Source organism: Battus philenor, unplaced genomic scaffold (genome assembly GCF_028537555.1).
Source record: "Battus philenor isolate CCGP_79_NKW_IND1 unplaced genomic scaffold, ilBatPhil1.0.hap1 SCAF_2, whole genome shotgun sequence".
Taxonomy (NCBI): domain Eukaryota; kingdom Metazoa; phylum Arthropoda; class Insecta; order Lepidoptera; family Papilionidae; genus Battus; species Battus philenor.
Window position 1 is genome coordinate 12,640,994 of NW_027181682.1, and position 12,578 is coordinate 12,653,571.

Here is a 12,578-nt window from a genome sequence, read left to right on the forward strand (position 1 = left end):
TTACTTAAAACCAAAGACCGTCTGTCTATTTCCATGGTACTCTATAAAGGGACCGGTCGTAAAGGCCATGAAAAAGGACCACAGCCTGAACTGTCACTCCAAACGTGTTCAGCGATTTCAAGGTTGAAAATCCAAGGCAGGATTAATTATATTATTAAAAATTTAACAGAAATTATATACGGACTGATAAGTAATAGGTGTTAAAAGAAAGGAATTGATGTATAATTTGCCATTTGTCAAAAAAGAGCTTTAAAACCATTACACCTATATCCAATCACACTGTAAAAAATGATCACTCAGAAATAAGTTACATTAATTAACTTTTCCTATTGAAATACGGCAGGCGAATAATATCAGGCAGTACAAAGTCTGCAGGGAAAGAAAGTAGACATTAATTAATTTTAATATATTGTAATTGGTTTTTATTATTTTTTACGTTATATATTATTTCTGAAACCATTGATTTTATATAGGACGCACTATACATTGATTGACAACAAATTAACCATAAATTCGCCCCTATGAAGCTTTTATGTCTCTAATCATTCATCCTGTATACTTTAATATGACATTAAACGAAATATAGCCTGCTTCGAAAAATGTCTCAAGCTCAAGTCAATTAACATTAAGGACATGTTATAATACCTAAATTGTACAAACGTTTAGATTTATGGCAAAGTAATCATTAAGTTTTTCATAATAAAACAGTGTCAAAAATTATTAATAATATTCAAATAATTGTTTCACGCTAGTAAACAGTTTTACTTAACTTCTTACTGGTGAAAAATGATTTTATACTCTAATATTTAAGATTTTGAGTGTCCCAAAAATAACGGAATTTTCTACTTCTCGGGCCAAAATTTTATGAAATATCTACGTATACGTACGTCTAATGTACCACTCCAGAGGTTTGTGTGCAAGTGTATTAAAAACCTATATATACTCTTTAATACTGCAATATAACAACGGAACCTGTTTATTTAAAATGAGTAAATTCGTAACCATGACTTATTTATTTACTTTCAAAATTATTTGAAAGGATACTGTAAGGTTGTGACGACATATGTTGTTAATTGAGAAGAACTTATTTGCAATATAACTAAAGTAAAATTTTTATTTTCATTAATAAAATGGGAGTGATAACACCGCGTCACGTGCTTTTTTTATATTATTGTAGCTCTGTAATTCTTTCTAATGTTACGTAAACAATATAATGTAGAGAAGTATAAAATTTATTATACACGAAAAATAGTGAAAGTTTGCAATTCATCGACAAAACATCAAGTTTTGGTTAAGCAATAACATTAATATTAAAAAAAGGTAGATATTTCTATCGTAGCTCACTGGTTAAGAAAACGGACGCAAGTTGTGGGTTCAATACTTGACTCGTGCGCACGGATTGTGAATTAATATAGCATACAGCATCATTCTCCATAAAAAGTGAAGAGTTTCTGTAGGAACTTTAAAAGTTAAGTTAAAGCATGTTAACAATTCAACTCCAACTCGCCTGGCCAGCATTCAAAAAACTACAAAACATCTTCTCGTCTGATAACCCACTGTGTCTTGTGATGAAAGTCTGCGATCAATTATGACGTACGACACTAAAACGTGGTCTCTTACTTTGAGCTTAATTAACAATCTCCCAATGACCTATGAAGATCGCTATGCACATAACTTTTCTACGAGATCAAATCAGGAACGAGGATCCGTGGACGAACGAAAGTTATTAGCTCAGCCCAGCGAAGTGACAAGTTAAAGTGGCTGGCCACAAGGTGGACAGGTGATTTTGCTAAAAAAGTTGGAAGACATAAGAAGCCTTCAACCGGTTTTATTAGAAATCTAGAGGTTAGACCGGTGCCCAGCACTGGACTTCCTGCAGCTGAAATGATGACTATATAATAAAATATCTCTATTGTATATCTCCTCCGCTGAGTAAAATTCGTGTTTGCCATTTTCTTTTAAAATATTATCTAATGACATTCTTTTCTTATTATATTTATTAATTCTTTCATCCGCCATCTCCGACAAAACTTCATATACGTTGGTATTTACACTTCTTCAGTTACAATTCCGCCTACAGCCAGTAGAAAGGTAAATGTTTATTAACTGTGATATAATCTCAATGACAATTAATTTCGTAAGCGTCAAACTTTTGTAAATAATAACATTAAAAGTAATTCGATAACATCATTTCTTACTGCAAAAGATTGAACCTTCTCGCTCTATAAAGATAATACTAATAGATAAAATACACTTATTACAAAACTTCGAAATATATCCGTGGCCGCGATAAGATTATGTGACCTAATTCTATTAAGGAAAAATTCAAAGATTTTTTTAACAACTACCTAGAATTATAAGGGTTGACGACCATGAGTCGGAAGACGCAGTGCGCACAGGTTTCTCTTCTGCTTGATGTCGTTGGATGCTGGCAGCTCAAGACTGGTCTTCGAAGGTATTAGGTCTTTGATCTTTGAAAGAGATCTATGCCTTACAGTGGGCTATCGACTGACATGATGATTATAATAAAGGTTCACACTTCGTTGACTTTTGAACGAACTGAAATCCTAATTCAAATACCTCCTACCTAAATGTTTTGATAAGTATAAGCTATAAAACCGGCGAAATCACTAACCCTCACGTATGGGATATATTAGGTACACCTACGTGGCGTAGGACCTATTCTACGGCATCATTTCTCAATTGAAGCTTCCACAAGTAATTATTTATGCTGATCCGAAAATTTTGATCTAAGATAGTTTTTATGGCTATATCTAAGCTCTGTCTATCTCAATTTAATAGAAAAAGGTACGCTATATTTGCTTAAAAAATAAATAAATTACTCAGTTTTTGTTAAGGAACAATTGATTTACATAATTTAATAAATAAATTGTTTTGTTTTTTTTATAATTAATTTATAAAAAAAAAAAACAACTGGATGAGTGAATTACGCCGGAGGAAGCCCACGCCCAAAGAGGGGTCTAAATCAAAGAAAAATAAATTATTAAAAATACTAACAATTAACATTAAGGAAATATTAAACATTACTAACATTACTGGATAAGTAATTTTTAAAAATTTGAATATAAGTGGCTACATTCAATCATTCATTCATTCAATAAACTTGCCCAAGATGTTCTTACATCAAATTTTAATGCGAAAACAATCTTCCATATATATACGCAATTTATTACGATCTCATGTAACTACAAATAAATAAATAATTGGTATTTGAAAAAAATGTAAATTTGTGGCGGAATGTATCTCGGTTTTTATTTCTCTATATTCCCATGGTTACGAAAGCTTTGCAGCACCCATGATTGTGGGCAGCTGTGAACGGTTAGACTTTCAAGTGTTATTACATTTATTTTTATTGTTATTGCGAAGTACTTCCCAACTTGTTAATTATTTTTATATGTTGTATATATGTTCACTGTACCTTCAAGATATATTATACTATAAAAAAATATGTTTATTTCATGTGTTATTCATATTGCGTTTAACTAATGATGTTTTATTGAATCAGTAACAAGTTTTTAATTATTTTCGACGTTTAGGCTCCACCACTTAAACACTGTGTTAACCTTAAAACAATTAGAGTATATTGCGCTTGCATTTTACATACAACGATCTTGACCGGACACACGTCATATCACACAAGCGTTAGACTGCAAGCATACTGCACGGTATTTCGAGTACTCAATACTAGCGATGGACTCACTGTGTTTGTACTTTGAAAACAAACACACTTTTTAAGTATCAACAAGATAGATCAACTACTGAACAGAATCCATTATACTTTCCTCTACGCTTAATCAGTTTTAGCCATTTTTAACTTTAAGAGAGTACTGTCAAAACTACGTGTCGAATTTTTCTTTTATCTGCTGTCCCAAAATATTTACAGTATCGGCACATGTCACTTCGTCGTCGTTCCGACCCATAAACGCCCACTGAATGGTATAGACATGTCCCAAAGATATCTATGGATACATCGCAGTGTGGTTTTTGTACGCAGAGGACGCAGCTGCTCATCTTTATGAAAATTGTTTATGAGCAGTGGCGATATTGTATAATTAATGCATAAAATGTGAATAATGTAAGATTGTATGTAGTGTCGGACCTTTACCGCTGGGTTATCACTACTTGTCTGATCTATACACTATGAGTAAATGTAAAAAAACGTTAAAAAAATTATCTCGAATTTACATATAAAACGAGAAAGAATTTTCCTCCTACCCTATTATATCGATACGTAGTAAATATTATCTAAGAGAACATGTATATTTTTAATAATCTGACAAACTTAGCACAATCTTAATATACTTTAGTTAATTAAGTATGTAATACTATTCTAAATGGTTCCATCGCGAAAATATATATCATTTTTTTTAAATTATGTATAGAGTATGAGTTTGCAGCAAAAAAAAATATTTACATATGTAATTCGAACAAAATTTTAAACCATTTAAAAAAGAAATATGATATTAAAGAATTAAATTACTCGCCGAGTTACATAGCTCTCAAAAGTTATACTAATGTTTCACCTAAATTTAAATACAACGGCATAATGACAATTTTATCATGAGATTTATTATTAATCTGAAATTTTATGCTATAGAAATGTAATTCTAATCAAAATTTTGCTATAAATTTCTTTGATATAAATGTTTTTCAACATTTTGAAGGTGATTGCAAATAGTTGTAAATTGTGTTAGCGGAATATTTCACATAAATTTTATTAAAGAATTTTCAACAGCGTTTTTTTAAGTTAAACTTAATTATATTATTACAAATTGTTAACTAACTCAGAGATTATCTAGTCATGACTTAAATTTACTAGAATTTACAAATATTACAAAATTCCTTGATGTAAAAGCTTTTAAGGGATGAATGTATGTATGTATAGCTCTTTTGTCAGAAATAATCTTTAGAACTTTTAAACCTATTTCTAACCATCTTGTGTAAAGTAATCTCTCTGAAATATGTTACATTAATTGAATTTTTCTACAGAAATACAGCAGGGCAGAAACTTCTGGTAGTACAATATTATCAATATGATTTTTATTAACTCGGTGTTTAATGCTTTCAGCACTAATTTTTGGTTATGTTATTGCAGCATATATTTATTGACAGAGATAAGCACCTTCGAAGCTTTTAACGACCTGTAACAATTTACGTGTACCATATTACTAGGAACTGTGTCTCTCACATACGCCAACAACACAGGTACAGCAGTTATCTGATTCTGTTGAAGTAACCCGTTCATGTTACAGCGTGCGGCGCTAATTAAGAATTGAAACATGAAATGCTGTCGATTACTTCTATGTACCGACGCTTCAGCGAATCCTGATAATAAGTAATTTAATATTACTCTCATATGGTTTTTCTACGAAGCTTGTGTATTTCTTCGGGATCAGCTCCTTTAGAGAGTTAATTTAAACATACTATATATTCTAGGTATATTTACATGGTAATGCAGTTATAGCCCGATAGTAGAGGTGATAGATTTCAAAATGGATCAATGGAAAAAAGGTAGACTGTCCGATATTTAAGTCGCCGTCCAGCTGCTCACATACCTCAGGATGCGTCAAACACATGCGCGCTCGCTAGTGAAGATGCCGTTATTTGCTGACCCCTGCATTAAACGATTACGAATTAATAGGCTTTATGCTTTTAAATTTTCATAGTGGCTGGAAGGAAGTTGTCTGTCCACCTTGCGGGTGGGCGTCCTACGTTGTGCTTGACAGTCCAGGATCTAAATTACCACTGACGTAAGACGCCAAAATTACAGAAATATATACTCCACGGCATTATTAACCAAAAACACCTCTTATGAGAGTGTTATAGGCATTACTATAGTTCTGTTAAAATGTTTCATAATCTGTTTAATTTTTAATGTCATAATTTCCCACAAATTATTACACAATGAATGTATCTGAATGGAGGTATTCATAACAAATTCGTTTTAAAATATTTGCAATGTTTGAAATAATTACCGTGCGGAACAATTTCAGTTTCCCTTTGAATGAGGTTAAAAAATGTAAAACCTTGATCTGCCAACGGCTCTGAATGCCAAAATCGCAACAAATTACGCTTGAGAATTTATTTAACTATTAAAACTAATTACCGGCGAGTATACCAGCCGTTTCGAAATTATCAAACGTTCTTCTCAGTGTTCTAATTTAAATGAATGATATAATAATATTTTTTTTTATTTTAAAGAACCATAATACCATTACACTTATAAGTGTATATATATATACATAAGTAAGTACATAATTATATACATAAACATATAAATGTTTAGTGTACAATAATTTAGTGTGTGTATGAATTCCAAATTTAAACTATTATTCATAATACGAATCCTCATTCTTAGGAACAGGTGTAAAAATTTCAAAAAGTCCAACTAGTCAAAAAAGAACATGCCTTTGTTTTAGTCTGTAGTACCTACGAATAACGGTTATCTGCTTAATTTAAATTCAATTTAAATAAAAAGTCCCTAAACTTCATCTTCATTATGATGATTTTAAAATTTTTTGTGTAGCGAACAGATTTGCTCAAATATTGATAATATGCCGTATAGGAATTCAAGTAACCGTCATAAACTAGTGGATTGGCAAGTTAAAGTAGCAGTAAGCAAGCCACATAGCACAGAACAGATAACCATTGAATCCTTAAATTTCTAAAGTTGAGACCACGGGACTGGCATAGTATAGTCCAATACAAAATGATGCACAGTATATCTTATCTTCTTATCTTCCATTATTGCAACCTATGGAGCCAAGTTTTTTTCCTCTCCGCTACCCATATTGGAATACACAGATTACATCGAGTCACGGTCCGTGGCAAAGACTCCTTCCGGAAGATCCATCGTTCCACAGAGCGCCTGCTTAAGGAACCTCACAATCCAGTTAAATAAATGATAGAGGCATGGTAGTAAGGTCTTTTTTTATTTTAAATTGAAGAAATGACTTTACATGCCCGTTGTTGCGCGCGGAGAAGGGATTATGTCACATTTGCACGAATTAAAACCCCAACGATGTTTTTCTATTATAACTATACAACGGTGCTCCAGAACGCTTTCTCAACGTCCCGTCTTGAAGAAAAAAATATCCTTTTTTCTGCCAAAAGAAAGTCGCGCTGTGATGAAGCACACCTCATTTTCGATCTCGGGGGTAAGAACCCCTCGGAGTTATCCATCCAGAAGTCAAAGGCCCTCCACGTCGGATCTGGATTTTGTCTCCGCCGCCAACTATGATTTAGCTTTGGAGAATGGTTAACTCCCGCAGTCGTCGCATCCGCCATAGGTCGTATCTCAATACCGACACTTATTTCCTCCCGCGATTACGTATTCGCTTGATTTAGCCTAACACGTGCAGCGCTCTGCTACTTGAAATCCAATGAAGCAGTAAATTCCAAAGAGCCAATAGGGCCTAGCTGTGCTTAAAGAATTGATTAATTATGCTTATGATTTATATAATGCTTATGTAATAATTACAGAAAAATAATAATATTAATAAAGCTTTATTTCACTTCATACAAATAACCATTCCATAAAATTAATAAATTAAAATTTGAGATAGTAGTTTGAATAATTTATTAAAAATTTTATAGACCCCCTCAGTGTAAAAGCCTTCTTTAAAGGTTTTTAATTATCTCTTATCTATGGCAACTTGGAGCCACCCGTGAGCTGCCGTAGTCACGATCTCGTCAACCCATCAGGCATTAGATCTGCGTCTCGCTCTAGTATCCCGTGGTTCCGTCCATTTTATTACTCCTTATGTCCACCTATTATCAGTGTACCTCGCCACGTGACCCCCCGAAACGCTTATATACACTACCACTTGGTTTCGGTTAAAGTTGATGCTGTTACCCGGACCCGTGAACTTAAAACTTATATACACACTACTATTGCATTTGAAAGCACACACCAACACCACATTACATAAAAAAAAATTAAATGCGCATGAATAAGAAATATAATGTAGGAATTCAGTCTCCTTACAAAACTCAACTCTAGAAAAGATATTGTTTTAAAAACCAATTCATAAAAAGTTTCTTTTCATCACGTAAAGGCCTTTTTACGTAACGTTCTGCAATTTATGCAGAAAAAATATAAAAACTTCTTTGTATAATTTAATAACTTTAATCATTCCGGCCTTTTATAACATTAGTATTTTGATATTGTTGTTTCATACTCATTTCTATTTTCGTTGATTTAATTTTACGATTGTAAAACAATTAAAACTTTACTACGTTAGTGGTGTAATACAAATATTCGAAAATACATAACATAAACAGTTAAAAAATAAAGACGGTCAAACTTAATTATTTATCACGCGTTTTTACTTTTGTGCTGGAAAAAAAAACGGCAACCAATATCAAACAAAGCGATGACTCTTAACATTGAAGATTCTAAGAATATTAGTCTACGATTTCTACTATATATTCATCTAAATTTATAGTTATTAGATATTTTAGGTATAAATAATAATAAATTTAATAAATTTATAGCCTTTGTTTAGTTTTCAAACGTTAAGCATCTCTTTATTGTAGAAAATTTAAGACCTGTCATTTTTGACCCCTTTTAAATAGACTTTTACCAGTCAGGTTTTTTTTAATATTTTGTTTTAAAAATTGCAAAATGTCCATGTCTTACTTTTAAAAACGACTACATTACAATACAGAAAAAAATATATTTAATTCTTAAAAACAGTAGACTGTTAATATTTGTGCAACTATTTATGCACACATTATCTTAACTTTTTTATTGATACATTTATGGCTTTTACAATGTCCTTAACGTCAATGCTTTTTTGCTGTAGACCGCCCAATGGTGGACATAAGCCTCCATTATAGATTTCCAAAAAGAGTTGGTGAGAAACGGCTTGCAACCGGATTCCTTCAACGACCTTGATAAAGTCGTCTGTCTATCATGTAAGTGGAGATCCTAGGCTACGTTTGCCGATGTCTCTACTCCAAAATCTTATTAGGCCTTAAGGCCCTAGCGGTAATCTTTTTTTCGCACTACACTGTCTGCACATTGTTACTACAGCTTGCTGATCTGACACTCCGTGGCTCGTTGAGCGCCTGTGAGTTTGTCAATGATGTGGTACGGTTTCACGCCGTTACTGTTACGGCATTTTAACGTGGTCTCACTTATTAAAGCATTGCAATTGTTTATGTTAGTAAATTTTCACTCAAAAAACTTTAAAACACAAAGCGTTCTTACTCAAATAAGATTTTAAGTTAAAAAAGTAGTAAGTAGTAGTAGGCGGTGCATGTAGCGATTACAACAGATGACCGATGAGCCTTTAAGGTTCTTGAAAAGAGACCACGGATCGGCAATCGCAGCGGAGGACGTGCATCCACAAGGTGGACAGATGACTTTTTGAGGCTGTTAGAAATCGCTGGATGTGGGCGACTTCCAACCGGTAATACCCGAAATCTATGGGGAGACTTATGCCCAGCTGTGAACATTCTATGATTTAAATGGTATCACCGTATGACGGTAGTATCAAACCGACGTAAGAGTTTACAAATTAACAAAAGTTAAAAATTAACAATCGTATAATGTACATGTGGCGAATAGCCACATACTAAATTGAATATTATTTAATATTTATAACGGCAACATTTAGTTAAGTTAGGAACCGGGTGGGGCAGCCCGGAAAGAGAAGGAATGACAGATGATGATGCAACAATGTTGAACACATACAACTGTACTACAAAACATGAAATAAATGCCAATTTCACACAGTAAGAATTTTAAATAATTTGTTTCAGAAGAGTGACGCTGTCACACATTTTAACCTACTTAATACATACTTCTTAAATATTCAGTCATTACCACTGAATTAAAGTAAATAACCATGATTACTCTGTGCATAAATGCTGAACCGGTCACTTTATATTGTACTTACTTTTATGTTGACATTTATGAACGCTTGGTTATTGTTCAAATATTTTGTGCTAATTATATGTACTTGATACAGAACTTTTGGCCATGTTCATGTATGTTGTATGCATCTATACGTAAGGATACTTCAAAAAAAGTTACGAGTATGAAGTGATGCCAAAAAGCCAAATTTATTTATAATTTTTATTAATGTATTATTATTTCGTGTATCAAGTGCCTTCTTACCTTGTATTCAACAGAATAAAAAATATTATTAATATATTTTAAAGCAACTACGTATTGTTAGTAAGATTTTAAAGTTGCATCATGAATATCATATATAGTTTCGAATAATACCATTTCATAGCCTAAACCAAATAATGGATGAAGAACAAATTTTTTCATCTCATTTTTTAAAAAAATCATGATAGACATGATTGACTGCCATCTTACTTGGTTTTAAGGAGTGATTTTTTAATCGATGATATTTTATCAGCAACTCTAAGAATATTAAAATACTTCACTCCTTATTCTATGCGCAGAAATGGGATTTCGTTAGTTAATATCTATTTTTTTTTCGCCGATTGTTCTATAACAATATAAATACAAATTTTTTGAAAGAGACTTACAGCGGCAACATGTTAAACTAATTTGACTTTTCCAACGGCTAAATTGTCTTAGATAAAGTTAGAGACCTAGTCGTTTACCGTAAGGTCAAGAGATGGCGCTATAATCAAGACAAGTTATAAAATTTTATTTACAAGAAGTCATTTAAATCAGCTAAATTTTATTATAATTTCTTTTCTTTCCAACCATACTTCACATTGAGGACATCACATAAAGACATCACCTACTAATACTTGCAGTTATTACATTGTAAAGCGCTTTACTATAGTATTGTTCGAAGAGCGATAAAACTAGTTACAATTATAAAATTAAACTATTTATACATTAACATAATGAAAGCTAAATAGTGTGGTCGTATTAATGTGAGACACTATTAACTATGTCGTATACTGTTAAGACTAATTAAAAAATTATACATTAGCTAATTAACTTATTATTTACATCGATAATAATATTACGAACATTTAAAACTTTAGGCGACTTAACTTTTTTAAAAAAATTATGTAGTCTGTAATTATCATTACGGGTTACGCAAATTGATGACTAGAAAGGGCCTTGTTGAATATTAATTAGGGCAATAAGAGCTACGTGTTTGACTAAATTTAGTCAAGACTAATGCTAGTCTTTAGGAAGAACAATAGGTCATAATAGTAATAATAGTCGTAGATAGTACGTGTGCCTTAACGTACTTAGTGGTTGCTATGACAGACAGAATACCTTTCTTAGCTCTTAAGAATAATATAGAACCAAAATATTATAGGATTTCAAAATAAAAAAAAATATATGAAAGGTCGTTTTTCTTTCAATACGGAGACCTCTTTCAGCACTGTCCAACAAAATCGTTTTAAATAATCGTATTAATGGCCATAAAGTTGTTTATACTCGGTGTAAATTTACGTTTATTTCGTAAAAATTTGAACCTAAAACACAAAATAGCTTTATGTCAAAAATTCAATATATATCCGGAATAATAGGGCGCTATGTACATGTAAAACTATGAAAAATATCCATCGCAACAGTTTATTTTCGCGCTTAGAAGCGGGAACCCACTTGATACAGATATCGAGTAATTTATGCAATGTAAAGATTACATCCTTGGATCATACATCAACATTAAAAATTCACTTTCAAATGTCGTAAATAGTACAGAAACAGTAGTGAGTTCATATTAAACTATTAATATTCTATATGCTATAGGCCGATGTATTTAATGTAAATGAGCAATTTAAGCAATTAATGTCTACTATCCAAGTTTTATTTGTAAATATATCAATAAATTATAATGCTACGCTTTATGTATGCTCCATCAATTAAACTAGCCTTTTTCTGATCGAAGTGGTCGAATTATAATTAAAGAACAAGGAAGGTTCATTTAAACTTAAAATAAAAAAATCACTATCGCCACAAATTTGATGTTACGCAAAAACACAAAAAACCGTGTTTTTTATATAATCATATTAATAACGTCATGCAAAGTAAAGAACTTGTTTTTGAATGTAATAATATTTCGAATATATAATTGTTCATTAAAAACATATTAAACTAATAATAAAGTGATCTTTTTGAAACACGTTTCATCATTGTTTACATTCAACGGCGTCTGGCCAATATATATATGAAGATATTTGGAAAAGCAATCTTAAATATTTACTTTTTACTTGATTATCAGTTACGGTTACGTTTGATATCATATTTCAAAATTTGTACTACATTTTCTATGCTCCATCATAACACAATTTCATTTTGCAACTGGTCATCTAGTTGTAAGTACTTTCTTCGCTTGACTCAAATTGCATTCGCATCAACCGAGGCGCTTTATAAAACATCTACGAACCGTGCTGTCAAATCTACAGGGCGCTCTAGTCGCGCCTGCCTCAGTTTCTCGCGATCGTTTGTAGGGGGTATACGCTTGCTCGCCGGACATCATAACAAACCTTTCATGCTCGAAACATGAGATAAACTGGTTTTTAAGATCGATGTTGATAATTTTGTAGGTAATTTCTTTGAGAAAGGTGCACTAGTATATCATTGAGTAATTATTTTGTTAGTG

General features: G+C 32.1%; 1 protein-coding gene across 2 annotated transcripts in view; it reads left to right on the plus strand.

Annotated features, from left to right (window-relative positions):
• The first annotated feature begins 12,373 nt into the window (after positions 1–12,373).
• LOC137922027 (clavesin-1) overlaps positions 12,374–12,578 on the plus strand; it is a 34,301-nt gene continuing 34,096 nt past the window's right edge. Inside the window, exon 1 of one of the 2 annotated variants that reach the window (XM_068764862.1) lies at positions 12,374–12,522. The gene's annotated coding sequence lies outside the window, so the exon portion shown is untranslated. The remainder of the gene's footprint in view (positions 12,523–12,578) is intronic. The other variant, XM_068764861.1, reaches the window with a different exon arrangement.